At 39.0% G+C, this 14,662-nt stretch overlaps 2 long non-coding RNA genes across 2 annotated transcripts; one reads left to right on the top strand and one right to left on the bottom strand.

Annotated features, from left to right (window-relative positions):
• Positions 1–335: 335 nt before the first annotated feature.
• Positions 336–13,875, top strand: LOC144193925 (uncharacterized). Its single transcript, XR_013325794.1, has 5 exons — positions 336–408; positions 865–893; positions 12,524–12,724; positions 13,261–13,385; positions 13,448–13,875. It is a non-coding gene; the product is annotated as an uncharacterized LOC144193925 (long non-coding RNA).
• Positions 6,321–13,667, bottom strand: LOC144193924 (uncharacterized). The gene is made up of 3 exons (XR_013325793.1): positions 13,348–13,667; positions 12,488–12,688; positions 6,321–6,480 (listed from the first exon to the last, which is right to left on the bottom strand). It is a non-coding gene; the product is annotated as an uncharacterized LOC144193924 (long non-coding RNA).
• Positions 13,876–14,662: the final 787 nt, after the last annotated feature.

The raw sequence follows: 14,662 nt of genomic DNA, 5'->3' as shown, positions 1-14,662 counted from the left end.
GACCACACCTTTGACAAAAATATAAGTTCAATTTATTTCCCGTGGCAAAAACATTTCATTAACATAAACATCATCCAAGAAAATAATAATGATAACTCTAGAGACTAAGACCATATGTTGTATAAAATTTTTGGCACATAATGAGTTTCACCAAATTTTGATAAAGATATCCACATGTATATTTCCAATTGCCCCAATTTTAAAAATAAATGAGTAATATATAAAGCGATATCATCAGGAACTGGCTTGAAAAAAAAAGTCACAAAATCTACAGGTATTTGCACAAAAATTACCTTCAATCTATAGGAAATGATCACAAAAATGCAGGAAGTGACCTCAGATTGCTCCAAAAAGTGCAGGAAGTAACCTGTTGAGCAAAGTGACCTGCAAGTAACCTGAAATGAACAAGTAAGTCCTACAGAAGTATCTCATTGCAACAACATAGACAATAGATGAACGTATTAATGCAACTCAGGTGCTCTTTCCAGTGGAAACAGTTGAAGTGCAAAGTGATAAATCCAAATTTTAAAATGTTTAAGAAAAAGACAGCATTTTTACAGGAATGGCATTTCTACTGATACAATATATACATGAGTATATCAATGGGTTCCATTTATTGTGATGGTAACAAAGTGTGGAGGGGTCAGTTAGTGGGGTCGTTTCCTAACCAATGGACTGTGACTTGATGAACTCTTAATGCACAGGGAAAACATATGCTTTCTGTCACATGGACATCTCCATCAAGTCAACCTTATTATCTAGCCAGTTCTTATAAAAGGCACACACAGTGAAACATTTTACTGTCCTGTATATATATCATTATGATGTTCATTACTTACTAAGATTTGTTTTTATCCTTTTCAGGGACAATGGACAACTATTCAAAGTCTACAGTAAGTGACTATTTTACATGTTTTAAAACAAATGTTTTTATGAGCAAGTCACCATAATTGGTTATTAAAAAACTTTAAATATTTCAGTAAATAATATTTATATAATTTGTATTATTAATATAATTTTGTATTAGTCCTTATCATCCCTAACATAAAGCAAATGAAGTCCTAATTTGTGCAGGAAATGGTTGATATAACTTTGAAATGTTCTTACTTTCCTCAAGTATGAATTCAAATCAAATCACCATTAAAAAAAAAAACATGTCCGTTCAATAAAAAATACATTAGTAACCCCTGTAGAGAAATGAATACGTTAGAAAATAATCCCATAATTTTTGAGGCACAAATTTAATCCCATTCCGTAAAAAAATAAACTTAATCAGCCACATAAATCAACAATATGGACCGGCAAGCACTAGGTGTTTCTCTTTAGCGATCTTCAACGAGAGGACCTTTTGAAAATGAGGTTGGCCTGCCGAGAATGTTTGTGAAAGCGCTCGCTCCGCTATTGTCCTCCTGGCTCCGGCCTCCTCTGGAAGGCTGCGCAAGGCCTGTAATCAGATTAAAGGCTGCCGTGGAGGGCAGGGGGGGGAGACGCGGAGGAATGGCCGAGATGCTGTGGAAGTCCTCCGAGCGCTACTCGCCATTGAAGTGCGGGAGAAGAGCTAAATAACGCAGCGGGGGAAAGGCGGGAGCCAAGCCGGAGGGACAAATTGGCCTCTTGTTGCTGGGGGATAATGGAACAATGAGGGAGGGGAGTATAATCAGGGAGTATAGATTTGGAGAGAATAGGTGCAATGGGAAAAGGAGGAGAGTGAAAAACTCCAAAGGCTGAGGCTTCATCCCACCCTGCCCCGGCAATTATATCACCTTTGTGAGCTGATTGACGCCATCCATCTGGCCTCAACGTGGATTTTTCTCCCGGTAGAAGTCTTTAAAATGGGATTTCATCCCATCATTTTTTTTCTTCTTCAGGGAATATTTTGAGGGTACGATAAAAGGTCAGGGAACTAATAATTGCGTAGCATTCAAATGAATTGTGGGGTGAACTTTTCAAAGTGAAGAGTTCAAATGAATAATAGCAGTAATGTGTATACGCGCCATTAGGGAGAAAAAAAATCCTATTTTTTGACCATAATTCCCTAAAAGTATGTTTGGCCTCAGCCTGTTTGGCTATTAAGTTGACCTACAGTTTTTCTCCACAACTTTTCGTCATTTGCGCACATTCAAATAGCCGTTTCTCTTCGGAATATAATGAAAATGCCATAGACCGGTTTCTGTTGTATTTATACAATTGCCTGCTGTTTTCTTACTAATAATTATCTTTAAAAACTCAATTAGCATGGTGAATATAAAACTGGGGCTATTCTTTTACTGTATTTTTAATGCAGTACCTTTAGCACATTTCTAAGTTTAAATATTGAAATTCTCGTTCAAACTTTAGATGGGGGTCAAAGGAAAAAAATCTCAGGGGGTTTGAACCTCCGTGAGGTGGAGTGCCATCAAAATCACTATTCATACACCAGCAGCACTTGTATGGGCCCATAAAGGCCGTTTTAGTTCCCGCCCTGTTTTCAAAAGATGCCGACCAGCTTTAAATGTGTGCATTATAAACTGGTTGCTTGAACTAATTGGCAGCGCCACCTGCTCTTGGCCTATCAATTAGTAAATGTTCTAAATGTATTTGATGACTTTGTTAAATCATTTTATTTCTTTGTCATTTTTTTTCTTTCCTCATAGTACAAAATACAAATAATTCTTTAAACAATTTACTAAGATTTGTATACTGTTTGGAAGCTTTCAATTTTTAATAGACAGCATTTCAGTAACTCGTTACCTGTCACTGATAGCAATGGGGGACCTATCGCTGACTGGCGACCAGTCTAGGGTGTAGTCCGCCTTTTGCCCAAAAACAGCTGAGTTAGGCTCCAGCAACCCTTTTGAAGATGGGCAGTATGGAAGATGAATGAATGAATGATAGCAAATGTACTCCAATCCATTCTGAGTAAAATGGCTTGCATAAATTGGACATCTACTACTGTCAATGGCACTGAAATCTGGGGCCTAATTTCAAATGAAGGCACATTTTATAGTTACCTGAGAGAGAGCAAAAAAATTCAACTAGGTCATACCGGGCCGACTGAGAGATGGCGGTAAATTCTCACTCAACATTACAACAACCGCCAATAAACGCCATGAAGACATTTGGGTTAAAGGCGGGGTGATGGGGCTGATGATTCTCATGGGGGTGTTTGGGTGAAAAGCAACAGCATACGTATTGTTGGAGGCCCTGACTCGCTACCCTGGAGAGCTCCCTGTTCCCACGGTTTGCTCAACAAACAAATGTACCCCCGCACACCCCCCCAAACACACACACACACACACACACTTACACACCATCGTGCACCGCACGCAGGATGATGTCATTAATTACCATCAAAATGAGCATGACAGCAAGCAAGTGTGCATGTGTCTACTAGCGAGGTTTTGTGTACTTGTGTGTGTCGGTGTGGCTGAGAGAGTGAGAGAGGGGGGTAAAGAGAGAGATATGGGGGGAGGGGGGGGGGTGAATATAGAGAATGAAAAAGAAAGAGACCATTGTCCTTTTTTGGAAATAAAGAAATGTCCAGTGAAGCAAAAATGGAACAAATTTGTGCAACTGGAAGGGCGAGCTGGCTTGTCACGTCTCGTCAGAGCCTCACAAAACATGACGAGGGGCCGGCAGTGACATCACTCAGGGTTACCTCTCACACACCACTGTAACGCACTGTGATACACATACACTGTACTACACTGTACACGCTTCTGAACTGCATTCCCACTTACTGAAGGATGTTATGTCATATGTTTAACAAGGTGACACGGCCCCATTGGATTGAAAGGTTTTCTGGCCTTCAGCAGAAAATGTCAAACATCTTCAAACTGCTGTGTCAACAGTATATTTAAAATTTGATCATTGGGACACCAAAAGATGATTCTTAGCCTGGAAATTCAGAGTGACAGCATAGACAAGTGACAGATTCCACCTTAGAATGAGCCTTAAAAAGCATGGTTGACGTGTCTAGGTTGTTCAATTGGCCAATTCTAGGCTCTGTCTGCGTGCCAAACTGGGCCGAGTGACGATTATTGTCCAACGTATGAATAGAATGCATGAGATGGGACGCCGTTTGCGCTGATAATTGTGTGTATTTGATCTCCAAAAAGTGGAAAGAAATGGTCTTAATTAGAAGCTTTGATTAGGAAGCCAATGCAAAGAGAAACAAATGCACGCTTTGTTTCTTGGAACAAATATCTCCTCACAGAGATTTTCTATGGCAGCAGCAGGGATGTTGTTGTGTGTATGTGTGTGTATGTGTTTCCCAAATGTTAGGAAAGTATTCACGAGGGCCTCTTCCTGCCAGTTCTTTGAGCACTTTTGTTTTGCTTCTCTTTTTTTTGGACAAACTCGAAGACCTGAAACTTCTCTTTCTCTCTTGATTGAAGCTAGAAATTTGCATCTAGGTAGCAAAAACACACTTAATTCTTTTCTAATGAATTGGATGTCAATCTCCGTCAATACCTACTGATTTATAAATATCAATTAATATAATACGATAAACATAATTTTGTTCTCACTCCCTTCTAAACAATCTAAGCCAATCTCATTAGTTCTGTTTTTACAGGCAAAAGACCCAATGCAAATATATATTTTTTAAAGCATCACAATGGGACAAAAACGTACTTTAATTATACAGAATATGTGGTTTATTACGCCGCTGAAAGGTTGTTCTTGTCCTGCCGCGCAGCCCCTTAAATTGGCCAAATAAGGCAAGGCTATGATAAGGTGGGAATGGGCGAATGCCTAAAACAAACTGCGGAGGGGCTCTGGCTCAGCAGCCGGGGGCTCAAGATATATTAAATTACCATGATTGGGACTTAAAGGCTGTTTGAGAGGCTGAGGAGCGTCAAAGCGCGGCTATTCATGTCTGGGGATCCGGGTCAATAGGTTGGGGAAGTTCACAGGGCCTGAAGGCATTCTTATGCAAATCAACAATACAACAGCTAAAGCTCAGTCAGTTGGAAGATATAAATGACCGTGCACTCATCTACTGCCTTACGCGCACACAAACGTGCCGTCTTTTCGTCACTGTTTAATTAGGATTTGCCGCTCTAGACGGCGATAGACGTCCTATCCATTTAAGCAAGGCAAGGGAGGCCATTCCTCCAAGTTCAACTGAGTTAGACTCGAGTGAAAAAGTTCATGCCATGATTTAAAGACGATTCAGTTTGAAGTATTATCACGTTTTCAGTATACTAAGGATGTGTCTTAGGCCACCACGTGGTAAATACGACCCCATTACTAGTATGCGATAAAGACGATAATTCATTTTCTGAATTGCTTATCATCACGAGGATCGGGGTAGGCCAGTGACAGAGTGGTTGAACGTGGGGCCTCACAACTCTGTGCTTGAGGGTTCAATTCCAGGTGGGCCCCCCTGTGTGGAGTGTATGTGTTCAAGGAGGGCTTGCGTGGGTTTTCTCCAGGTACTCTGGTTTCACCCACATCCCAAAAACATGACTTGTTGAAGACTCAAAATTGTCCTTATGTGTGAATGCTCATTTGTCTTGTTGTGCCCTGTAATTGGCTGGCAACCAATTTAGGGTGTCTCCCGCCTAGTTTGGTAGTATAGTCTCCAGCACCCCCCGCGACCCTTGTGAGGATAAGTAGTTCAGAAAATCAATGAATAAACTGTTCTTTCCTATTTTCAAATGTTTAAAGATAATTGTATTTTTATTTTGAGAAAATAGGGATTTTATAGTTTAAAAACTTTTGCACCCAATAAATGGCCTAAAGCATTTTTTAAAATCGTAAATAATAAAAAAAAGTGTATTTTTTCTGACCCAGCGATATCGTGTGTGTGTGGACCTAAAATTGATGCGCTGTTATTACCGCCAGTTTGCAATTTCCAAATGTAGTTTCATAATTTCCAGCTTCCAACCTCTGGCGAGTACTGAACGTGACATTTGATCGCCCATTTATATTTCTACTGGATGCTTGGATAATTGGGGCTTTTTAATGGACAAAATAATAATGAGCTGTGACATAATGCTAATGAATTGACCAAGTCTTTAATTTGAGCTTGACACAATTGCTTTGGTCAATCGGAGAGAGGGTCAATTGAAAGAGGACCCCTGTGATGAAGCGGCACGCGTGCGCCGACTCGTGTCAAGCTGCGTCCCTGGAGAGCGGGAGGTCGCGACCCTTCTGTCCCACTCACTATGGACATCGCCTGGATTTTTGTTGATCTGTTGTCTTACATTGTCACGCTCACTCGTGGTAAAGAATGATGGTGATTGAATCAGAACTTGATGCTTCCTCTAAAAGTAAAACGTTGTTTGCCAGAAACTTTCACTATAATACCAACAAAAGTTATAAGTTAAAAACAGTCATTGAAAATGGGCATTTATTTGAATGACTTTACAATACATTGGCATCAATGGAACAACTGACAATTGTATCAAAATTGCCGTATTAGATTCAAATTTGCAGTGTTGGAAACTTGGAGGATGTTCATCGCCGTGTTGGCATCATGACAATCTCCTTTTTCTGAAAAGACCCAAAAAAAAATAGCAAATGTTAATAGTTGGTATATACAATAAAACTGAGCATTCTATCTAGTTATTAGATTCTTTCACAAAGCAATTTTCAGTTCCAAATTGATTTGTTGAATGTATTGACGTCAAAAACCGGAATTTAATATGTTAAAATAAGGCATTTTTTCTTCTTCTTTATGATTTAATGTCTTAAATTCAAATTAAAAACACTTAAACCATAAACAGGCCATTGGCTTTTTCAAATTTTGTGAAAACTAATCTTTATTAAGATATGATTTTTCGTCCTAGCCGAGTTTGACTTTTGGACATTCATTTTTTTAAAGTTTTTCTTTTAGACAATGGCAGTTTGGAAGATGAATGTATTTTCTGAAAAACAAAAAGTCAACGTCTTGAATTCCAGTCCAGTTGTCTGAGTCAAATATACCAACATATTTATTAGACTTTAAAAATATATTTAAAAAAATGCTCTAGTGCGGCATGAAAAAAAATTCTAACGGATCTTTTTTTGAAAGACTCAAACCCCATACGTGAACCCTTTCCCTCCATTTTGAACGTTCCTCCTTTTTTCTGACCTTTGCCCCCCCCCCCTGTCTGGCATTCACGGCTACTCTTTCGAGCTGCCAATCCTGAGCGCGCCACCGTGCTCCGTCCCCGAGTGGATGAACGAGCCTCCCACCTCCGAGCCCTCAGACAGCATGCAGTTTATGCAAATGAGCTTCTTTTCATGTGCCACTTGAATGTAAGCTCCCCAAAACAAAGAAAAATCTCTCACACAAACCCCCCCCCCATGCAGACTTGCCATTTCCGTTTTTCATTTGCCATTCATTTCAAATGATTTTAATCCTGGAAAGACAAAAACCAGATTATCTGAGCGTGCCGGATTGCTGAGTTTGTGTCTTGACCAACGTCGCAAAAGGCCCGCGCCAGTTTTCTTTGAAAGAACCATGCCAAAGTGATGAATGTGACATTCCCGGTGTTCCCAGGCTCCTGGAGCTTTCTCAAAGGGATGACGGGTGGGAAGGGGTAGGCGAGTTGGCGGGCGCTTTCGGGCTACTCGCCGGTCGGTTGAAGGGGGGGGGGGGGGGTCGTTTTGGACCCAGCTGTTGGACTAGCCTTCATCTCCCCTATCTCTCCGTCCTTATGTGCATGAGACAGGCTGTTCTTTTTTAAGGACCACCACCCACTCTGTGGCCTTAACTCCAATTTAACTCCATTTCTATCCTGTGAACTTGAACTTGACTGCCAGTCTGGGAGCTTGGTGGGGGGGAATGGAAATTCAGCCCTGGATGCTTTTTTTTTTTTTTTTTTTTGCATATCGTCACCTTTTTAGATGAATTGCCTCAGTCATTCAAATGGGCAGTAGATTTGAAAAATTCAATACATGGTTCGGGGTTTCGTGTCGGAGAATTTCTAAGCTGTTATTTTAAGACGCGGTCAGTAAGCATTAAATGTTGGTTTTTAAGTGAAATGATTAGGTGGTGTAATATAAAAATACTATAATAGGAAGTCATTGGCTACGATTAATGGCAGTAGATGTCCGAATCATTTGGAATGGGGGAGTTGGCAGTGATTACTTCTAGAAGGCGAGTTATGTTGTATGTGTTCAATTTTTTATCTGACTTAGAAACGAATGGGCTACTTATTTTGTTGAATTCAACTGTGTTAAGACAAATTTCAACCGAAATGCAAAATTAGGAAGTCATTGGCTGCTATTGGTTGGAATAGACATCCAAACTGGTTTGACTGAGAACCCGTCCAAGTCAACATGGATTTGGGTTCTACCTAGTGACAAGATCATTTAAGTTCTAGTAGCTTATAGGTCATTATTATTTATTATTGACTTGAACTTTAACAGCCATCTAAAGTTTATCACTAAATATACCAATTATCACATTAAAGTTACATTAAATTACCTTACCTTAGAGATCAAAAAAAGCATACTCATAGTATAATTGTATCCAGCCTTTGACTACAAGCAAATGGATTGGATACTTTGAGTTTATTTAGTTTTAAAATCCATATTTTTGGATGTCTCGCAGCGTCAAAGGCACCGAAAACTAATTTAAATATTGGTTCGAGTCCACATTTATCTCCTGTTATTAGTGACATGCCGTAGTTAAAGGCAATGAATGGTGAACACACGTTGCCTTTGGGGGTCTTAACAGCTCCAACCCACTCGACCAAGGGAAGCAAAAAAAAAGGTGTGAAAGGTCTCCTGTCACTGTTACAAAGCCAAGAGCAAGCCCGAGTGGGATAATCAGGTTTATCCCTGGATTAAGATGGGAGTGGCAGCTGGGGTGACCTAGTGGGGGGACTCGGAGATCGGTGGTACCCGTTCGGGTCCCTTAAATTTGGACCAGACGGCCACCGCGCTTCTGACAGGGACAAACAGAAGCGCCACGAGGAGACGCTTTCATCTGTTCGGTTGGATTTATGCTCATTTGCGTACTCGTATGTGTATGAATTTTCACTTCACAAATCAATGTATTTACATACTTGGATTCATCTTTTATGTTAAGTTCTTATCGATGGTTCAGTAAAAGTATTATGCTATAAGTAGCCCAGAATTTAGGTAAGATTGTTTTTACTTTTGAACAATATGAATAAGGTTAAATTCAAAATCATAACCCAAAAATAGATCTATAATCTTCACAAAACAAATTCTGAGTACTGTAATTAATGAAGACATGTAACTTTGTATTTTCTTTTACTATTTACTGATTTTTCATTAGAACATGAATAGGCAAATGACATCAAATTGCAAGAAACCATCAAATTTTACTCCATCTTCAATGTTAATGAATTAGATCTCTTATTATGGAGTTCCAAAAACAACATCAAAGTTATGGATGTAGGTTTGTTGCATAAGTACAAAATAAATTTGTCACAAAGAGAGAAAGTTGTAGCTCAAAAAATAATTAGCAGTTGCAAAAATAACTTGAACTAAACCTAAAATTGGAGAAAGTATTTTGTAGTAAAAAAATAAAATAAAAACACGTATATTAGAAGAATATGAATAAACCTGAAATTGGAGAAAGTATTTTGTAGTAAAAAAAAAAAACCAAAAAAATTATATTTGCAGAATGTGAAACTTGTTAGAACAAGGACTATAATAACATTTTTGATAAATGCCAGAGTAGATTTCCTTTTTAATCACTCCTATTTATACGTCTCTTTTTATTTTAGCCAATCAAAAATACCGTCACATGAGGCTCATATGTATTTAAAGAATCTAGTGGTTAAAAAGTCAAACTCTACTGTATTCATGTACACCCATCTCCATTCTAATGTGCCGGAGGATTCACCTTCAAATATCAGTTGCCGTTTATTCATTAAAACGGCTATTAAAATCCCGCGTACCACACGTTGAACATCACCCTTCTAAAGGATGTGTGGTGTATTCAGTACGCAATAATGCAGGCGAGTACGGTTTGATAGTGTCACGCAGACATAAAGAGTCAGTAAGACAAAAGGCGACTTTTCAGTAGACGTCTGCGGCTGTCTGGGTGCTTGGTTCCCACCTATTTAAGCGCCCTGTCCTCCCTTCCCTGTCTCACGGGCACCCACACACGCACTAGCATAGACGTAACGCAGGCTGGCCTTTGTCAAGCGGCCCGCGCACAAAGCCGCCATTGTGGAGAGAGCGAGGCCCCGTTCAGAATGATAATGTGTCCGACGGTGGCCAGAGTTTACCAACAGGCGAAAAGTGAGAGGGAGGCCCAAAGTGGGCAAAATTTGATGAGGGAGGTGAAGTCCTTTTAAGCTGTGTTCTTTCTGGCTCAGATTCAGGGGGCTGGTAAATGCCAAGGTTACCTTCTGTAATATCAAACTTGGTCTAATAACTTTTACGTCGTACAATATGTTGTAATTATTCATTCATTCACCGCCATCGACTGCGATAGAAGTACAATCCTGTCTATATGATTTTTAGATACTGATTATAGATTTCTCACAATAATCATGAATAATTTAACACTTCATGTTATATTATCATTCCATTCAATGTTCCACTTTCTCAAAAGACAAAAACTATTGATTGTAACAGATATGATTTCAATTTATGATCAAGGTCATGATTTATGGTGAGTGAATTAAATGTGTACAGGTAAGCAAAAATGAGAAACAATGTAACTAAATTCTTCAAAATATACCAAATGAATGTTAGAATTACACAAATTGTACACGATAAGCTATGTTTAGTAAAGGGAGTCTGTGAGAATCCAATTGGGTACGATTTACTTCTCGTTTAGATTTCCATTTTTAAGAGATTTTTTTTCGTGCACGCTCTAATTTATGATACCGTCTAATTCTTGAATATGTACTACACTTCTTCTAGTAAGTACTACCACAATGTCTTCAAGAGAAAGTATTATATTATTAATCTTGTAGTAATTGTGAATGTAGTTGAAAATTGCTACTGCGCCTTTAAGATGGCAGCTTCCCTCGTTTCCATGCAATTATGTTAATAAGCTCTGTGACGCGCTCTCTTTTTTTATCTTGTAAAGTCCTCAAAAAATCTTTACTTGTAGTACAAAAGATCAATGTTCACTCATTCAGTGATGCCTATTTTTTTACATTAATATTAGAATTTATGTCAACAAAGAATCAACATAGACTCCATATTTGATAAATCATGTCTTTTTTTATGCATGGCTAAGTTTTAATTATCAACATTTTTATTATCTTCTTATTAGAATACACGAGTATTTTTTGAAAACAGGAGAGAAAATATATACTCAGCCTTTTTTAAGCACTATTATCCAAACAATACTCCTATGTTCCAATTATCATAATTTTGCTCAAAACCATGCATTTGCCATTGATTTTTGAAAAAATAATTCACTTAAAATAACCTTCAATGGTATGATAAAAAATAAAGGTTTTGCACTCAAGAAAATTACAGGAAAGTCAATCTCATTATGAAAGGATTTCATCAGTAATAAAAATAAAATAAATAAGACTCTGTGTTATGTTTATTATTACTATTGAAAATACTAGTAGGTTTTAGCCATAAACCTTGGATAATTGTGCAGGTGGCAAATAATAATAATTCCATAAAATATAATAATGATATAATAATTTGGGCAATCAAATCAGATTTGAGAGAGAGGGGGAGCTCAACGTGAATGATGATATTTGATTGGTAACAGTCATGCTTTGAGCTCATGCCAATATTAAAGCAATTCATATTAGTTTGTAACTCTTAGTCTGCTATGCTTTACTTGCGTATTCTAACCTCTTAAAATTCCCCATAATCACAGCCATTTCTCAATAACTTTCTTGACCAATGACTAATTATGCTCCCTTGCCCTCTAAAGAGTTAAAAAAAAAAAAAACGCGTGACCTGTGAGAGGCCTCCAAAAGGTGACCTGATCACGAATCTCAACTTAGTGAGCTGGCAGTAGGCCTTAATGAGTGCACGCTGGTGCTGCCTTTCTTTTGCATGATCGCAACCCGCGTTTTCCAATGCGCAGAGAAGACGAGAAGTCAAAATGGCTTCCATGGATACAACATCATGTTCGCAGTGAGCACACATCCGGTAGAGGCCACGAGGCCTTTATTTATGGTCGCAGTCTTACTTTTTTAAACTAGGAGGATGAATGACAATAACCTGATGTTTGAACACTGTTAATTCTATACGAAACGTCTGATTTTGATATGAATTCTTAGTCATTTTCATCATTTATCATATCAGAAAAGAAGCAAATTTGTGAAATGTACTATTGGCTAATGTGTTTTTTTAATACATGATAACGAGTTTTGTATTTTTGAAAGTACCCTATAACTTAGTCTATTTTAAACATTTTTTGTATAATTTAAGTATATTTGTACTACAGTCGATAATATCAATCACAAATTGCAGTTTTGTTATTTAAAGTTATAGAAACCTATGAATGTCTCGAGAAAAGCAGTCAAAAATACAGCTAATAAAGTTATTTGATCACATCCTAAAATGATGAAATCTATCTTCAAAATATAAAGTCATGAACCAAACCTACCAAAAGAGTTGGCTCATCCTCTTGTGTTTCTTGCAGCTTATTTTTCTTTCCCGAAGGCTTGAAGGACATTCCTACTTTCGGTTATCTAGCTTTATGATGGATGATTAACACTCATACAGCTAGATAACCAAAGACAGGAACAGGCTCTGGGTGGTCTCCGCCATAAGAGCACAAGAGGGCATGTGTGCGTCAGCATGTTTTCTAGGGAGACAGATACAGCACAGGAACAACATTAAGGTACATTTCAGTGTGCATGTCATGAGCAGATTTGACAGGCCAAAACTTTCAATATCCAGATTTCTTGCATTTCTTATAGTCTTTTTTTTTTTAAGCATTGATTTATAGTGTAGTTTCTTGGCTGGCAAATATATCAAAAATGAACATTGAACAAACACTTTTTGGTCTCATTCATGTTAACCCTCTCGACGTGCTGTATTGAATGCCCTTACCAAAATATACTGGAACTAGGCCCGAGTGCAAATAAAAAAAAAAAAAGTTTATCCACCGAACACACAAACAAGACTTTGATTGAATTGTGTGTATCTTATTATCATTATTTTTAGATATTAATGATTATAATAATTCTAAAATATAATCCCATCCTACTCAGGCAATCACCCACGAAAATTGTTGACGCCTGCGCACGTTTGGGAAAGTAGGGCAGGACCATAAGGACGGAATTCAGGATATTATCAGCACGTTAAAGCATTCATAAATGAACTATTTGAAAATGAATATAATGGAGTGGTTTTTTTTTTGCGTGACATGTTTAGGAACATCACCACATGGGATGGAAACCACGGCATGATGTTATTCCCGTGTGACTGACTATACATGCACCGAGAAGAGATGGAACTTACAAGCAGGCGTCTGTACAAGATGTCCATCTGCCGCATGGGTAAAGCCCCCGCACGACCACCACCATGTGCTCGTAGATTTAGAGCATCCTTCCGGTTCCAGGTGTGACTAACAGGTGATCGGATCAATACATGGGACCACCTGCCTTTGGCTGGCTGTGGGCAGAAGCTCCAACTCTTTTGATCTGTCTCCTAAGCTCCTCCAGGCCCAAAAGGGGGGCGAGAAGGACCTGTTCAGTGGCCGAGAATGCACGCTGTCTCCAGGGTGTGGAGGCTGCGCAGTGGCTGGCTGATGATGGAGCCTTCCAATGCCGCTTCTCGGCTCCTCTCCTTCTTTTTCCCCCCCGAACTCCTCCCCCTCATCATTGTGACATCATTCAGAGCAAGTTACGGACTAGCCTATCAGATCATTGTTTGCCTATTTTCTATATTTTAGATATTTTTCCACATTTCAATTTGAAGCTTGATCATTTGACCATTCAAGATCATTGAAATAGCTCAATCAGTAAAATGTTTAACTGACAACAATAATAATAAATAAGTGAGTGGACTAGTTTAAAAACTTATTTGACTACTAGTGTTTTTTCCAACTACTAATCCCAATTAAACTCCGATAGGCAGGAGTTGACTAAAAGATAAACCGCCCACATTTTCCCTCTGCTGTTCAGATTGTGGTCCTGCAGCCTTCATGTATATATTTTTAACCAGGGGCATTGTAGGGTCTGATGAATGGGGAGCCTTAGCCCTCTGAAGGAGAAAGGGATGACCATCAATTGCAGCTAAATTGTGGGGTAGTGGTTAACTCACCTGTCTCTTGTCTGGGAGGACTGGGTCGAATCCCGGTCGAGACACATTTTCTCTTAGTTGTTTCTGTGTACTTGAAGTCAACAGACTCAAATGATTACGAGGAGAAGCGTAGTCACTTGGTTGGCGCAGAGGTTAGTTCACTGGACTCCCGTCTGGGAGACCTGGGTTCGATTCCCGGTTGGGACACTTTTTCACTTAGATGTTTCTGTGGACTTCTTCTAAAGACACTCAAATGATTACAAAGAAAAGTGTAGTCACTTGGTTGGCACAGAGGTTAGATCACTGGACTCCCGCTTGGGAGACCTGGGTTCGATTCCCGCTGCCGTCGTTTGGCTGAAAATACTTGGAAAGAAGGGGAAAAAAAAGAAAAACTTTTTAATTTATATTAAACACTTAGTCATACTTTTCAGCAAAAGGTTATATTCCGAACTGCCTTCGGCAGTCCGGAAGACACTTGATGGACCTGTCTGTGCGAAAGGCGTTCTCGGGTCGGCCTTCGGCCGACCCTCGA

This window comes from Stigmatopora nigra, chromosome 3 (genome assembly GCF_051989575.1).
Source record: "Stigmatopora nigra isolate UIUO_SnigA chromosome 3, RoL_Snig_1.1, whole genome shotgun sequence".
In the NCBI taxonomy this organism is placed as follows: Eukaryota; Metazoa; Chordata; class Actinopteri; order Syngnathiformes; family Syngnathidae; genus Stigmatopora; species Stigmatopora nigra.
This window is presented reverse-complemented; position numbering and strand designations above follow the sequence as displayed.